The sequence below is a fragment of the Myotis davidii genome, unplaced genomic scaffold, assembly GCF_000327345.1.
Source record: "Myotis davidii unplaced genomic scaffold, ASM32734v1 scaffold68, whole genome shotgun sequence".
Lineage (NCBI taxonomy): Eukaryota > Metazoa > Chordata > Mammalia > Chiroptera > Vespertilionidae > Myotis > Myotis davidii.
The window spans coordinates 3,780,092-3,795,162 of NW_006300376.1; positions in this window are offsets into that span (position 1 = coordinate 3,780,092).

A 15,071-nucleotide genomic window follows, 5' to 3' on the forward strand; every position below is an offset into this window, starting at 1 on the left:
TGGCCAGCTAGCTGAAAGCATGGGGTTTGTTTAGCTTCTATAATTGCAACATTGTTTCTTAGAATGCAAGCTCAGAGACCAGCAGCGGCAGGTGGGAAACCTTGGCTTCCTCCTTCACTGGAGCAAGCAAACCTCCTGTTCGTTTGAGCTGCCTGGCTGCCGGCCGCCATCTTGGTTGGCAGTTAATTTGCATCATATCGCCCTCATTAGCCAATGGGAAGTGTGTCAGAGGTACGGTTAATTACCATGTTTGTCTATTATTAGATAGGATATACACATATATATGTGTGTGTATATATGTATATAATATATCATGATGTTATGTATTTTCATACCCTGACTATTCCAAACAAGGCTATATAAATACATAAATTATATCAGCATTAAAATAAATAGATGAAAAATTGAGGGGAAAAGAATTAAGACAGAGGTGAGGTTAATACACAAAAGGCAAAAGGCAGATCCTAAACTACAACTACAGTTCCTAACAGCAAAGCAGAGGGAAACACAATCAAGTGCATGTTTTATTGAGACCCTCAGTGGAAAGCAGGATGGGTACTGAGATCTGAGGGGAAACATTTCTGAGGACTAAGCAGCAGTTGGAGATAGAAAATAGGAGGCTTAGAAGTGAGGCCTATGCTGGAAATGGAGACCTGGGAGTAGGGTGAGGGTGGGGTGGTGGTGATGGTGATGATTATAGGCATAAAGAGAGTACCATGAGAAGGAAAAGGACCAAATATGGAACCCTGGCAACACTGACATTTAAGAGGAGTTAAAAATACTGGAGAATCAGGGAAAAAAAGATCAGAGAAAAGAAACTCCCCACGGAATCCCAGCCATATGAGTTGCAGATATACTGTTTGGGAGTACTTGCAAGTGCATTTTGTAATTTCATGGCCTACTTCAATGACAACAGAAAACTTAGTCTTGAAATATACCAATAATAGCCTTCAAATGCTTGCGGGGGGTGGGGGGGATGCAGCAATCTCTTATCTTTTGAAAAACACAGATAAAGGCCACTGTCAAAACATAACCCAAAATGCAAAAGAATATTAGGTTATATCAGTGATGTCATGGTTATTATGATATGACTAAAGTAATGTAATTGGCTGTAGCAGAATGTCTATACAAGACTTTATGATTTCTATCTTAACTCTAATTTTAAAGTTAAAGAATCACAATTTAAGTTCACTTTAGGAATAACTGAGTCTTTGGGAAAGATATATATATTTTTGAAGATTAAGTTTCTCTCAACATCTTGTCTTAAGAGTATAAAAGTTTGTTCAGTTTTTACGAAATTTCCTTGCAAATCAATTCTGCTCTATATCCTACCAGAACAAAAGAGTCACAAGGTTTACCTGTGGATTAGTTGATAAATGAATCAGGTAATCTCTGCCCTGAAGAAATTTGGGACCTGCCTACTCTCTGAGAAGGAAGGTTTGAGAGAAGTTGTTAAAGAGGTCATTACAGGTTTCCTTGAGGGGTTTGGGAGGAAATGAAATACCACGAAATGCAAAGAAATAATGTAAATAGAAATTATGGAGTCCCTCTAATTCAAATAATTTCTGACAAGACTTCAACCAATGGAAATGCCATGGAGGAAAATACACTATATCGTACTTCAGATTTTAAAAAGAAATGGAAAATAGTAGTAGGCTGTGCATCTTGTATGAGAAAAGAATGAACAGATGTAAAGGGGGCAACCATAAGAAAAGCCCATTGAAGAGAAGTGGGTGATTAATACACTACAAACAGGTTGGGACAGCATGATTTATCTCCATCTCAGACTGTAAACCTACGATGCAGAAAATGAGGTTAAAATGAAAAATGTAGGAATCCTGACAAACATCAGAATACGAGATAATCTACGTTTAAAATAAGGTCATAAATTAAAATGAAGAACCAACATTCTTCTTGTAAAGAATCCAGGAATTTACCAACAAGTGTGGACAAGTCAACTGAGTTGGAAGTTGGGATTTTTCTCTAGCCCAAGACAAACCATAGATTTCTAATGAAATGACCCACTGCGTTTCATAAGAAAGAGATGCTGCTTTAATGGTAGCAAAAAAAAAAAAAAAAAAAAAATGTTACAAAAAGGGAAATAGAGGGGAACCCACTTGTTTTTTTTTTTTTTTTTTGGGGGGGGGGGTGGTAGACCATAAGAAGAATAATTTAGGGCTCCCAGGGAAGCAGTTGCATGCAGGTAAGTCATTGTAGAAATTAAATAAAGACAAACTAGAACCAAACTTGCTATTCAACAATATTCTAATAATACTATTAATAATCATACTAAAAGGTCACTTACCAGGTGCCAGACAGGATGGTAGGTATGTGTTCCCTCTCTGCAGATGAAGAAACAGGCTTAGAGTGAAAGGGGACAGCTGTCAAAGACAAGACAAGCACAGGTTCAGACCTCTGATGCCTGATGAGGGGTGTGCTTCCAAATTCCACATTATAACTTAGCTGGGGGGATGTCATGTGTGCCTACACTTGGAAGACAAACTATCTCCATTTTTCCTATTTCCACTTCTCAGGATCAAGGCCTTAACGCTTTCTGGAAGAACTCAATAAATAGCTACAATGTCATTATGTTAACACTAGAGGCCTGGTGCACAAAATTCGTGCATGGGTAGGGTCCTTAAGCCTGGCCGGTGATCAGGGCCAATCTGCCAATCTGTGGGGCAACTGGCGGGGTGATGGGGGTGAGAGGAGGCGGCCGCTGGCCTGGGGCCTGTGGGCTGGGGGCAGCTCCTGCATTGAGCATCTGCCCCCCGGTGGTCAGTGCACATCATAGTGACTGGTCGTTCTGCCGTTCAGTCGATTTGAATATTAGGCTTTTATTATATAGGGTTATGTTAACACTTAGTTAGCATGAGCCTTTTTTGTTTGTTTTGAAACAAACAAACATCAGGTAGATATTTAATTTCTTAAATAAATTGATGTGTTTTTTATTTCATTTGGGATTTTTTTCAATATATAAGTTTATTGAAGTATATATACAGAAACTGTACAGTTCAATTGATTTTCACAAAATGAGCACATTTATGTAAAAGTTTTCAGATAAAGACTAGAACATGGCCAGCTCCCCAGAAATCCTCTTGTGCCATCCCTGTCTCCAACCTTCTCTCAAGGGTAACAGTCACCTTGAATTGTAACACATAAATTAGTTTTGTCCATTTTTGAGCTTCATTTAAATGGAATCACACACATTTACATATTACTGTATTGAGCTTCTCTCGTTCAACAATATATTGATGAAATTCATTTATATAGTTGCATGTGGTTGCAGTTTGTTCATTCTCTTTGATATGTAGTATTCCACAATTTCTTTGTCTATCCTACCACTGATAGGTATTTATTGGTTCTTTTTTATTTTTTTTTTCACATTTTGACAGAATAAATGCTGCTTTGAATATTTCTATGTATCTTTTTGGTGAACATGTGGGGGTCATTTTGGAATTATTCAGATGCATTGGCTATATTTTTTGCTTGGAATATAACTAAAAATAAACCACTTTTATTTTCTTAGATGTTTGGTTAATATCTATGAACATCCACTTTACATATTTTATGTTACATTTTTCCCTAACAGGTGATTTCCTTAAGAAATGGCAAAGCCTTAAATTCCTTGAACATGTTACTTACTGCATGTTACAGGAATTCAATAATATTCAAATAACATGCAAATATAGACTTCTTCTGATGAATGCATGGCAGACTAGGTTCACAATCAATGAAAAGTACTGAATAATATTTATCTTTCAGAAATCATCCTAAATGCACTGTCAAAGTGGCTAGAATAGACTGTAAGGAATACTCACGTCAGAAACTAAAGGGGAGCATGTGGAGAAAAAAGAACACTGATGTTACTTTCAAGTTGAGGGTGTTTACTGAACCGGGTGAACAAGAGCTTTGAAATGCACAGCCTTCTGAGCCTGGGGGAAAAGAGATAATAAACCCAGGGCCTGCACTGTTCCAGATCGATGTTTCTCTCTCACATGGATGTTCCTCTCTCCATCTCTATTTCTCACCTGTCCTCTCTCTAAACATTTCCTCAATGGGTTTATGCCAGCCTATGAACCAGAAGGTCATGGTTTGATTCCCAGTCAGGGCACATGCCCTGGTTAAGGGCTCAATCCTCAGTAGGGGGTGTGCTGGAGGCAGCCTATCCATGATTCTCTTTCATTATTGATGTTTCTATATCTCTCTCCCTCTCCCTTCTTCTCTGAAATCAATAAAAAAAATCAGACAAACAAATAAACAAACAAACAACCTAGGCCCTGAACAGAGAGTAGAGCTAGAACCCAAAGGGTATACCCCCAATGAATGGATAAAGTAGAAATGTCCCTTATTTGCCAGGGAATTGCAAAGATGATTGCTAATGAGTGGAAGAAGAAAAAGAAAAAATAACAACAAAGTTGCCATAAAATATATCCTCATACTAGTCCACAAAGCAAGGCTCAACTAGTTTCTAAGGAATGAGATCAGAGACCACATAGCTTAGAAACAACAATAAAATAATAACCAGGTATATCCCATATTAAAAATTAAAGAACTATACTTCTAAATAATCAGTTCTTTAAAGAAGATGTTATAAGAGAAATTAGACAACATTTAAAACCAAACCATAATGAAAATTACAAATGTCAAAACTTTGGGTGTGCAGCTAACACAGTAATTAGAAAGATATAGAACCTTTGTTGCATCAATTAGGAATTTTAAAAAAGGCTACATATTAGTGAACAAAGAATCAACTTAAGGAATTAGTAAAAGAACAGCAAAATAAATCCAAGTAAAGGTGGAAGTAAGAAATAATAAAGATAAAAGCAGAAATTAAAAAACAGAAGACTTACAATAATGAAAATTAAATCCAAAAGTTGGTTCTTTGAGAGTATTAATTAAATTGACAAACCCCTGATAAGACTGATAAAGAAAAAAAGAAACAAATAAACAATATTGGGAAGGAAAAGGAAAACATAACTATAGAGCTATAGTCATTATAAATTTTAAAACTTAGATAAGATAGAAAAATTCCTAGAAAATTATAACTTACCAAAAACTGACTCAAGAAGAAAAGAAATATCTAAACCCTTCTAAAGAAATTGACTTAATGATTTAAAATCTTCCTACATGAGCCCTACCCAGGTGGCTCAGTTGGTTGGAATGTCGTCCTGTACACCAAAAGGTTGCGGTTCTGTTCTGGGTCAGGGCACATGCCTAGGTTGCAGGTTCCATTTCCGGTAGATCAGGGTGCATATGGGAGGCAACAGATCAATGTTTCTCTCTCACATGGATGTTCTTCTCTCTCTAAACATTTCCTTATGTGAGGATTAAAAAAAAACAATAATTTTCCTACATGAGAGACAATAATAGGTTCTTTAAAATCTCACACAGCAATAGAAAACCACAACAGTATCTATCTACACTTGTTATAAGGTTCTTCAGGTAAATCTGAACACAGACTCGATACTTACTGATATTAATAACTTATTAAGTTTAGAGATGATTCTGATATGTTTAAAACAATTACTTATCTTTTAGAGGCACATTTTTAAATATTTGTGGATGAAATGATATAAAATCTGGAATTTCTTTTAAAATAATGAAATAGGTAGGGGTCACATGACATATGACTGGCCATGGTTGATTATTGATGGAGCTGGGTGGTCAGCATAGGGGTTCATTATATAATTATTTTTTTCATGAGTCTTAATTTTTTATCTTTATTGTTGACAGTATTACACATGCCCCTTTTTTCTCCCATTGACCTCACCCCCACCCCACTCCAGGCCTCCAACACCGTGTGGTCTGTGTCCAGGGGTTATGCGTATATGCATAAAATACTTTGGTTGATCTCTTCTGACCCACCACCCACCCCTGTCTTCCTCACTCTTTTCATTTTTTGTGTTTGTTTGAAATTTTGTATAACAGAACTTTAAGTTTCAAGGGATTAGAACCACGACTTACATATATTAAACATTCTGCTGACCTATCAATAATTAATATTTTTCAATAGTTCACTTAAAGAATTAAAAATGAATTCAGCATTGCCAAAATAAATTTGATAGAATTTCTTATATAATTTGGATATTTCTCATATCTATATTTTTATGGGAAATACATGGAAGGCTTTTTTTTTTTACATACTTCTTTTTTTCTGAGTTTTTAATATAATTTTAATTTTATTTTGTTGTTGACAATATTACAAATGTCCCCCATTTTTCTCCCTTTTGCCCCCCTCTACTCAACGCCTGCCCACCTCAGGCTTTCACTACACTATGTCTGTGTTCATGGGCTGTGCATCTATGCATATAAGTTTTTGGTTAATCTATTCCCATTCTCTCCTCTCCCTCCCCCTGAGACCTGTAATTCTGTCCCATGCATCTATGCCTCTGGACCTCAGTTTGTTCGTCAGTTTATTTTGTTCATTAGATTCTACATATGAGTGAGATTACATGATATTTGTCTTTCTCTGACTGGCTTATTTCGCTCAGCATAATAATCTCCAGGTCTATCCATGCTGTTGCAAAGGGTAAGATTTCCTTCTTTTTTACAACTGCATAGTATTCCATTGTATAAATATAGCACAGCTTATTTATCCAAAATACATGGTAGTTTTATTTTTTAAGAAATTTCAAATACATTTTGAAATGATAGTTGGTATGAAGGAATAATTATGTATACTGGTTCCTAAAACATTGGATAGCAAATGATTTTACTGGTATAAAACATCCCCAGCCTACCTCTCCCATCCCCCATCTTCTTGCCAAGACCGCATCCTTAAAACCAAATTCAGTCTTTTCCTAGGGTACCAACACTAACAGCAATTTCATATACAAATTCCCGTCTCAGCTTCCCTGCTGTGTACCCACTAGAATGCATGTCACTCACTTCAGACAGGAGCTTCATTATGTTTATGCTGTGTGCCGGGTCCTAGCAGAGTACCTGGCCCAGGATTTGTGTTCAATAAATAGCATTTCACCAGCTCCTGTTTCCCTCACTGGCTTATGATGAGGCTTAAAGGAGATGAAAGTAAAAGCCTTGTAAATTCAATGTCTTATAGCAGATCCTCTGCCTCAAGTAGAAAGCAGGCAGTTCTCATTTTGGAAAGAGGTCTCTGAGTGGAGGGGGAGGTTCATTCCTTCACTCTCTCCACTGCCACAGGCAAAGGGAGCGTTTCTTTGTTTCTTCACTCACTAGTTGCCACTCCACAGCATGGAGTGAAGACACCAATGTGTCTCCAAGGGACACATTGCTCAGAGCATATTTTGGCATAAACTCAGGCATTTCAGTTAATTCAGAAGGCTTAATGTGAGCTCCTGAGAGGGAGCTACATCCTGTCTAAAGGGCGCAGCATGATGGGGATTTTGTTTTGTTTGTGGCCTCACCCAATTTAAGGTACTTTCCTAAGTACTCAAACACTAGCTGGAAATACTCCCTCTTCCCTTTGCTCTTGGCAAGGTAAAGGGAGTTTGAGAGCTTAAAAAAAAAAGTCTGCCTCTTTTGCCCTTCCATCATCAAAACAAAAAAGTAATGGATTATTGTGCTTCACAGGGACATGGGATAATTGTAGTTAAGTTTGAGACTGGTGTTTTTAACAAGTCCGCTTGTCATTTTAAATTCATTTCTCTGTGCAGATTAAGACACAAAAGAGGTTTCAGAATGAATCCCAAAGGAGCTGAATAACCAGTCACAGGTGGATTTTTAAAAGCCACAATTGAGAGGTGATCTACATATGCTGATTTTTAGCTGTTCAGATGAATTTTCATGACTTTGTCTTTGTCTGGTAGACCTTTGTTTTTCTCCATGATTTCAGTAGGATTTATTCAGGAGTTTCACACTCAGGACCATTTTAATACATTTCAGTCCTTAGGTCCCTGCCTTCCTTCCTGCAATGGACAGCTTCCCCTCTCATCCCGCCCCCCCCGCCCCCATCCAGACTCTGGAAAGGTTCTCCTGCCCCTTCCAAAACACAAGTGTACAGTTTAGCCAACCCTGGTCCACAGGAACAAACAGTACAGCCTTGTAACTCAGAAATGTCATTATAGCTTCTAGAGAGGACCTCCCCACCCTAGTCCTAAAGATCAATTTATTCTTTAAACCAATAATGCCAATACATCAGGAGAAGGTTATGAAGTTTACCTAGTGGTCGGAGGTGTTCTATAGGGAATGTGTTACAGGCCTGTAGATGAGGCAAGATAGAAAGAAGTTAGGGAAAACTCCCCACAAGTGGAATGAGGAGGCAGGAATGAGCATCTCAGGCCAGTAAGCTGCTAGGTCCTCTCACTAGGCAGTGATGGCGAACCTTTTGAGCTCGGCATGTCAGCATTTTGAAAAACGCTAACTTAACTGGTGCCGTATCACATATAGACATTTTTTGATATTTGCAACCATAGTAAAAAAAAGACATATTTTTGATATTAATTTTATATATTTAAATGCCATTTAACAAAGAAAAATCAACCAAAATAAATGAGTTCGCGTATCACCTCTGACACGCGTGTCATAGGTTTGCCATCACTGCACTAGAGCCCCACCTCCACCCGTGACCAAAGGGAAACAGTTTATGGCATGAGATTCCTGTGTCGTTGGTGGCCACAGAAGTCAACAACAACAAGGACTGGCTAAGATCCCATCAACCCAAGACGGAGGAAAAAATTGACCAGAGAACCACCCTAAAGCTCATTATAGCATCGTTATAATGAAAACTGACACCACAATTAGAAGCCCTTCTTCTTGCTCCTAATATGAAATGGAACATAGTAGGAACAAGTACCCTCCTGCCAACTAGAAGGTAGAGACAGAATTTGGCGCTACAAAGCTCAGAAACAGCCCACTCTTGGAAACACAAAACCCCTCGTACTGACTAACCATGGGCAACTCGCTCAGAGTTCACCCTTGTCCACTCTGATGTGTACTTTCCCTTCTTTCACAGCGGCCCTGTGAGACTTGCCACCAGGGATCCTGCATCCTGGCCTCCTTGTTTCTCTAACAAAATAAAACTACCATTCACTCTCACCCTGACTTGTTCTTGAATTCTTTCCTGCTCAAGACAAGAGCCTGGAGGTCCCAGACTGTGCTGGGGCAGGGCCAGCCTCCAGCAGGGAACCAGTCCAGGGCATATACATGTTGACAAGTTCTATTGTCTTTTACTCAATAGGAAGTCGATATTTCTTGAAAAAATTGGAGGAAGGGACAATCTCTCTTACCACCCTTTGCCAACCACCTTCTCTCTCTAGGTCTCCTTTGTCATTTTTGGCTGCTGGAGAATTGTTAATGGCCATCTACATGCATGGCAATCAGATCTGACCCATTTGTGCGTGTGCCTCTTAGACGCAGGGGAAATAGATGCTACTCAAGCTCAGATCAGTTGCTTTGGCTGCCAGTCCCACCATGGGTTGGTTCATTTGTGTGTTCTCCCCTCAATCACTCATTTTGGTTAATGAACAGGCCAAGCAGTGAAGAAAATCCTGTGACCTAAAATGGTGAGTGTGTGTGTGTGTGTGTGTGTGTGTGTGTGTTATTTAGGTAGTTTAGGGGAAAAAAAACATATTTGAAAGATAAATCAGCCGTAACCCAGAGCTAATGCCCTGTAACTAGGTTTTCTGTTGCATTAAACATCTATTACAATCACATACTTGTTGGTGGCCAACTGAATTAAAAAGTAAAACATGCATAAAACAGACTAACACAGCCCCTTCCCGGATTCTGCAGAACAGCTTGTGGAGGCTCTGTTTCATCAAAGGAGGCCTGGCTCCGTTGCAAGAAAGGCTTGCTCACTCTGCCGATGAATTAGTTGTGCTAACGGGCCAGAAACAAAACAATCTGGAGATGATTTCTATAAAACTGGATGTTTCATCCAAATGGGATTAACACAGCCAATAATTTTTGTCTTTGCTACCGTGAAATAACTCAGAGCCAGAGGTTGAGTTCATCAAAGCGAATCTTTTTCTTCCACATCTGAAGAAAGGTGTTGGTTGATTTTCCTTCCTTTCTGCATAATAGTTTTTTTGAGAGAATAAATAAGCCTCTTTATTTTCAGTTTGAAGATTTTTAGTGAAGATCAGATTCTGGAATCTGCCAGATTAGAGATTAATTTGGGGACTTAGGGACACCAACAACTATGCAAATTTTTGTAACAAAAGAGTTACTAGATAGATGTTAGAGACTGACCTTTAAAGCTGCTGTGTAGCAGGTCAGAAGCTATAAGCATAACCTTGCCTTTATCTGTTCTTTGGGCAGCAGTAGAGAAGTGTGGTAAAAATATGTTCATGTAGGCATCAGAATGGTTCCATTTGAACGCCTCCATCACTTTAGGTTTCGTGGGAACTGAAGCTGTTTGCCGGAGGCCTCTGTATGCCTTAACTTATCATCAACAAAGGGGTAAAGATACCTACCAACCTCACTGAAAAACGGAATGAGATCACTTAAGTACTTCACAAGAGGTAGCTATTTGTACTAGCTGCTTAACTATTCGATGGATATGAAAATGATGCTTTAGGTGATAATGAAGAATGTCAAATTGGAGGAAATAGAATTCATCTTATTTGAAAGCGTGTTAACTCAAAGTGTTAATACGCTTATTTTCTCCATAATTCACACTGCTTTGTTCACGTATACTTAGGCATTATTAAAAAAAAAAAAAAAAAAAAAAAAACCCACCACTTAGTACATCAGAGACAGCTGAGGTCTAGGAAGCGTTCTGAATGCATGATGATTTCATTACGGCAAGCTGACTCAGGAGGTAGCAAACAACTTAGTGTTTGGGTACAGAACATGATTTCTATTTTAAGTATCTTAATTTTTTAGACCTCAGTTTCTTTATCAGCCAGGGTTTGAGATGGAGGAAGCAGGGAGAAGGGAGGGCAACCACTTGTCCTTTCCAGCTTCTCCATTGAGTGATGAACCCAGGGTTAAAATATGACTCTTTTAGACACCAAAATATGTGCATTTAACTACTAGACTATACTGCTTCCCAAGTTAGGGGTAAAACTAGAGAAGCAATGTGGTACAGGGGCAGAAAGTGTGGGCTCTTGGAACCCACTGCCTGAGTTTGAACCCAGTTCTGCCACTTGTGCTATCAAATCTTGGGGAAATTGCTTGTTCTCTTTGTGCCTGAGCTCCATTATGTAGAAAGTGAGGATGCAAACAATACTTGCCCATACATTTGTGGGAGGACTAAATACCTCAATATACACAATCTGCTTAGAACAGTGCCTGACCAATTACAAGCAGTTGCTACCTGCTTGGGCATATGGGAAATAGTGTAAGGTTTTGTGTTTTCCTCACTGATTGGTTATTAGGTCTGAGGGACATTGTTTCATTTGCAACACACTCTTTACTTTGTCCTTACGGACCTGGGGATGTACCTTTCATCTCTTACACACTGACTACTTCAAACACTGCTCATAGATGGGTTTCCCCTTCCTATTTCATAGGGATTTCTGGGGATTGAAGGAGATACTTTTAAGTCAAGTTATATCTCATTGAAGACTGTAAGTGTTATATAATTTATTTTGGGGCAATGGTTCCAAAGTCATTAAGGTTTTTAAAAAATGGGTTATTGGAACTGCTTTGTAAACTTCTGAGAAATATAAAATTGTAAGGTAAACTCTAACCCAGGAAGTTGAATTTAAGGAGTCAGCATTTAAGGCAAAAAGCAAAGATGGTTAAATTTACTCTTGAACATCTCTTAGAGTGCAGAACAGTTCTGTTTTTCAGTAAATCCACTAACGTCACTTTTTTCTCTAGCTTTGGAACAGATCACATTTCTTCCGTTGAATACCAGACGAAGTAATTGGCATGTACTTAAGCCAGTTTTGTATGAAAAACATGTACAGCACAGACTAAGCACTATGTGTGTGTGTGTGTGTGTGTGTGTGTGTATTTATTTATATGTAATCTCATTTATTCCTCACAGTGACCTTATGATATATTCTCACTTCTTCTGTTCCCTGTGAAGGACAGAGGCAAAGCAAAGCAGATGACTCACCGGTGGTCACAGCAGGTGGACTATGGAGCAGAATTTTTATCTGTTCTCTTGGCCACAGAAGCCCCTATTTCTCCGCCCCACCTCCACCCCACCACCACCCCAACATGTTCCCTCTGCCTAGAATCACTTCTGCGTGGCAATGAAGGATGCAGATTGTCCTTTACTCCTCTTGAGATGGCCCAGCCTCTGTTAGAGGACACACGGGGTTTAGGGCTCTGGCATTTGAACGGAGTGCAGAGAAGCTGGAGGAAGTCCTACACAGACTAAGAACCCATTTGAAAGAAGTCCCAGGAGAGAGTTGAAGAGTGGAAAGATTTAGAGAGGGACAGAAAGGACATTACTTACGCCCCTGGGGTTTAGAGCCATCAATAAGTCATGCAGGGCAGCTAGGATGAATCAGCCTGCGGTTGTGTGGCTTGGTTGCAGCCCTCCGTGAAGGCGGGCTTTGTGGGGGCCTCCCAGAGTCCTTTCCACCTTACAGTTCTAGGAATTCACCCGACATCGCTAATAAACATAGCAAAGACAGGGAGATTTTTGCCTGAGTCTAGCGATACCACTCAGCCAATTCCTAGAATGCCTCTCTAAAGGGGGACCAGACGTTACTGCCTTCCTCTCATTTAATGATGGGGCAATGAGGCCCAGGTACTCCATTCACAGGAAAAGGAGGGCTGCAGGCAAGCCACACAGCCATGGGGCAGATTCTTCCTGGCTGCCCTGAATAACTTCTTTATGGCTCTAAAACCCAGCAGCAATAGGCACTTTTGCTGGACAGGTGGCCCCAAAGGTGCTGGCTTTACATATTAGTTTCACATGCAGAGCTCCAAGCACATCAGTGAGAGTGTCCACACCTGCCTTCTACATACCCTCTTACCCAGCATGCACTTAATGCCCTCCCATCCTCCAAAGAGGGTAATCAGGTATAGTCAGGATAATGTCCCTGATGACCGGTACTGCCTACCTGTGGCCACAAGAGCAGCCCATTGCTTCAGTACAACAGACCAGTGAAAGAAACCAATTTACTCAAATTTCTGGTCCACAATAAAGTCAGGATACTTTCTTGTGGCCTTGCTCTTTCTTAAGAACTCCTTTTCATTGCTTTATTGCTGATTATACATACAACATAGTATTTAAAAAGGGAAAAAACAGAAAAGTATACAAAGTAACATAAACAGTATCTATTTTTTTTCTTATAAAACTCAGATATATAACAGTCTGTGGTATGGATAATTCTATATATATAAAAACCTAAGCAACCCTTATGACCAAATGATCAGAACAACCTGAACGACCAGTCGACCAGTTGCTATGATGCGCACTGACCACCGGGGGCAGACGCTCAATGCAGGAGCTGCCCCCTGGTGGTCAGTGCGCTCCCACAGCCAATCTCCCACAGCCCCTCCCCATGGCCGGCCGGTTCCCATCGGGTCCTGGTGCTAAACCATTCTGGTTTGGGGTTTTGTACATCCCCATGCACGAATTCGTGCACTGGGCCTCTAGTAGTGACAATAATAATGATGAGATAGCTTATGTGCCAAATGCTGTTCTGAGAGCTTAATTTGCATCATCTTGCTAATGAAATAAATCCTGGACAGGAAATATTTGACTCTTCCTCCAGGTCTAATCCAGTCTGTCACTTTTAAGGAGTCAAATGTTTTCTCTATTCTTTAAAAAAAACAAACAAACAAAAAAACTAATGCTATCAAAATCAGTGAGGTCATCTTATCGTCTTAATTATAGCCTCAGAGGTAAGGTTAACCCTAGTCAGTTTGGCTCAGAGGATAGAGCATCAGCCTGTGGACCAAAGGGTCCTGGGTTCGATTCCAGTCAAGGGCATGTATCTTGGTTGCAGGAAAAAATATCCTGGGGTGAGGATTTAAAAAAAAGAGGTATTGTTAGCATTAAAACCTAAAAAGAACTAATAAAAATTAACATGAATGATAAGTCTGCAGATCAATTAGGCCCCTCCGTGCTTTGCTAATCTGAAAAGTCAACAGTGGTCCTGACCCTTCCTTACCAGACCAATGGTAAAATTATTAGTCTAGTTGCAGAACTGTTTCAAGTTTGTGCTTTAGCCAAACTTTATTTTGATAACCTGTCTCAGACAGCAATAGAAATGTCTGAGGTTTTTCCTGGGTGCTGATGGTGATCTAGTCAAGCTGGCTTACTCTACTGGACTGCATCTCAGAAGGTTTCCTGATATATCTCCTCAGGCAAGGAAACAAAGAAAAAAATTAAAAATCAAATTATATCAAACTAAAAAGGTTTTGCACAGCAATGCAAACCATCAACAAAATGAAAAGACAATACATTGAATGGAAGAATATATTTGCCAAGGGATTAATATCCAAAATTTATAAAGAACTCATCTCACACAACTCCATACCCAAAAAAACAAACAATCCAATTTAAAAAATGGGCAAAGAACCTAAATAGATAATTCTACAAAGAGGACATAAAGATGGCCAATAGACATATGAAAAGATAATCGACATCACTAATCATTAGAGAAATGCAAATTAAAACCACAATGAGATATCACCTAACACCTGTCAGAACGACTATCATCAAGAAATCAACAAATGATAAGTGTTGGCCAGGAAGTAGAGAAAGGGAACCCTCTTACACTGTCAGTGGGAATGCAGACTGGTGTAGCCACTATGGAAAACAGTATGGAAGTTCCTAAAAAAATGAAAAATGGAACTGCCTATGACCCAGTGATTCCACTTTTGAGTAAATAGCCAAAGAAACCCAAAACACTGATTCAAAAGTATATATGCACCCCTATGTTCATTGCAGCATTATTTACAATAGCCAACCTATGGAAGCACCCCAAGTGCTCATCAATAGACCAATGGATAAAAAATGTTGTGGTACATATATGCAATGGAATATTAGTCGGCCATGAAAATGAACAAAATCTTACCATTTACAACAGCATGGATGGACTTAGAGCAGTGGTCTCAACCTTCTGGCCCTTTAAATACATTTCCTCATGTTGTGACCCAACCATAAAATTATTTTCGTTACTACTTCATAACTGTAATGTTGCTACTATTATGAATCGTAATGTAAATATCTG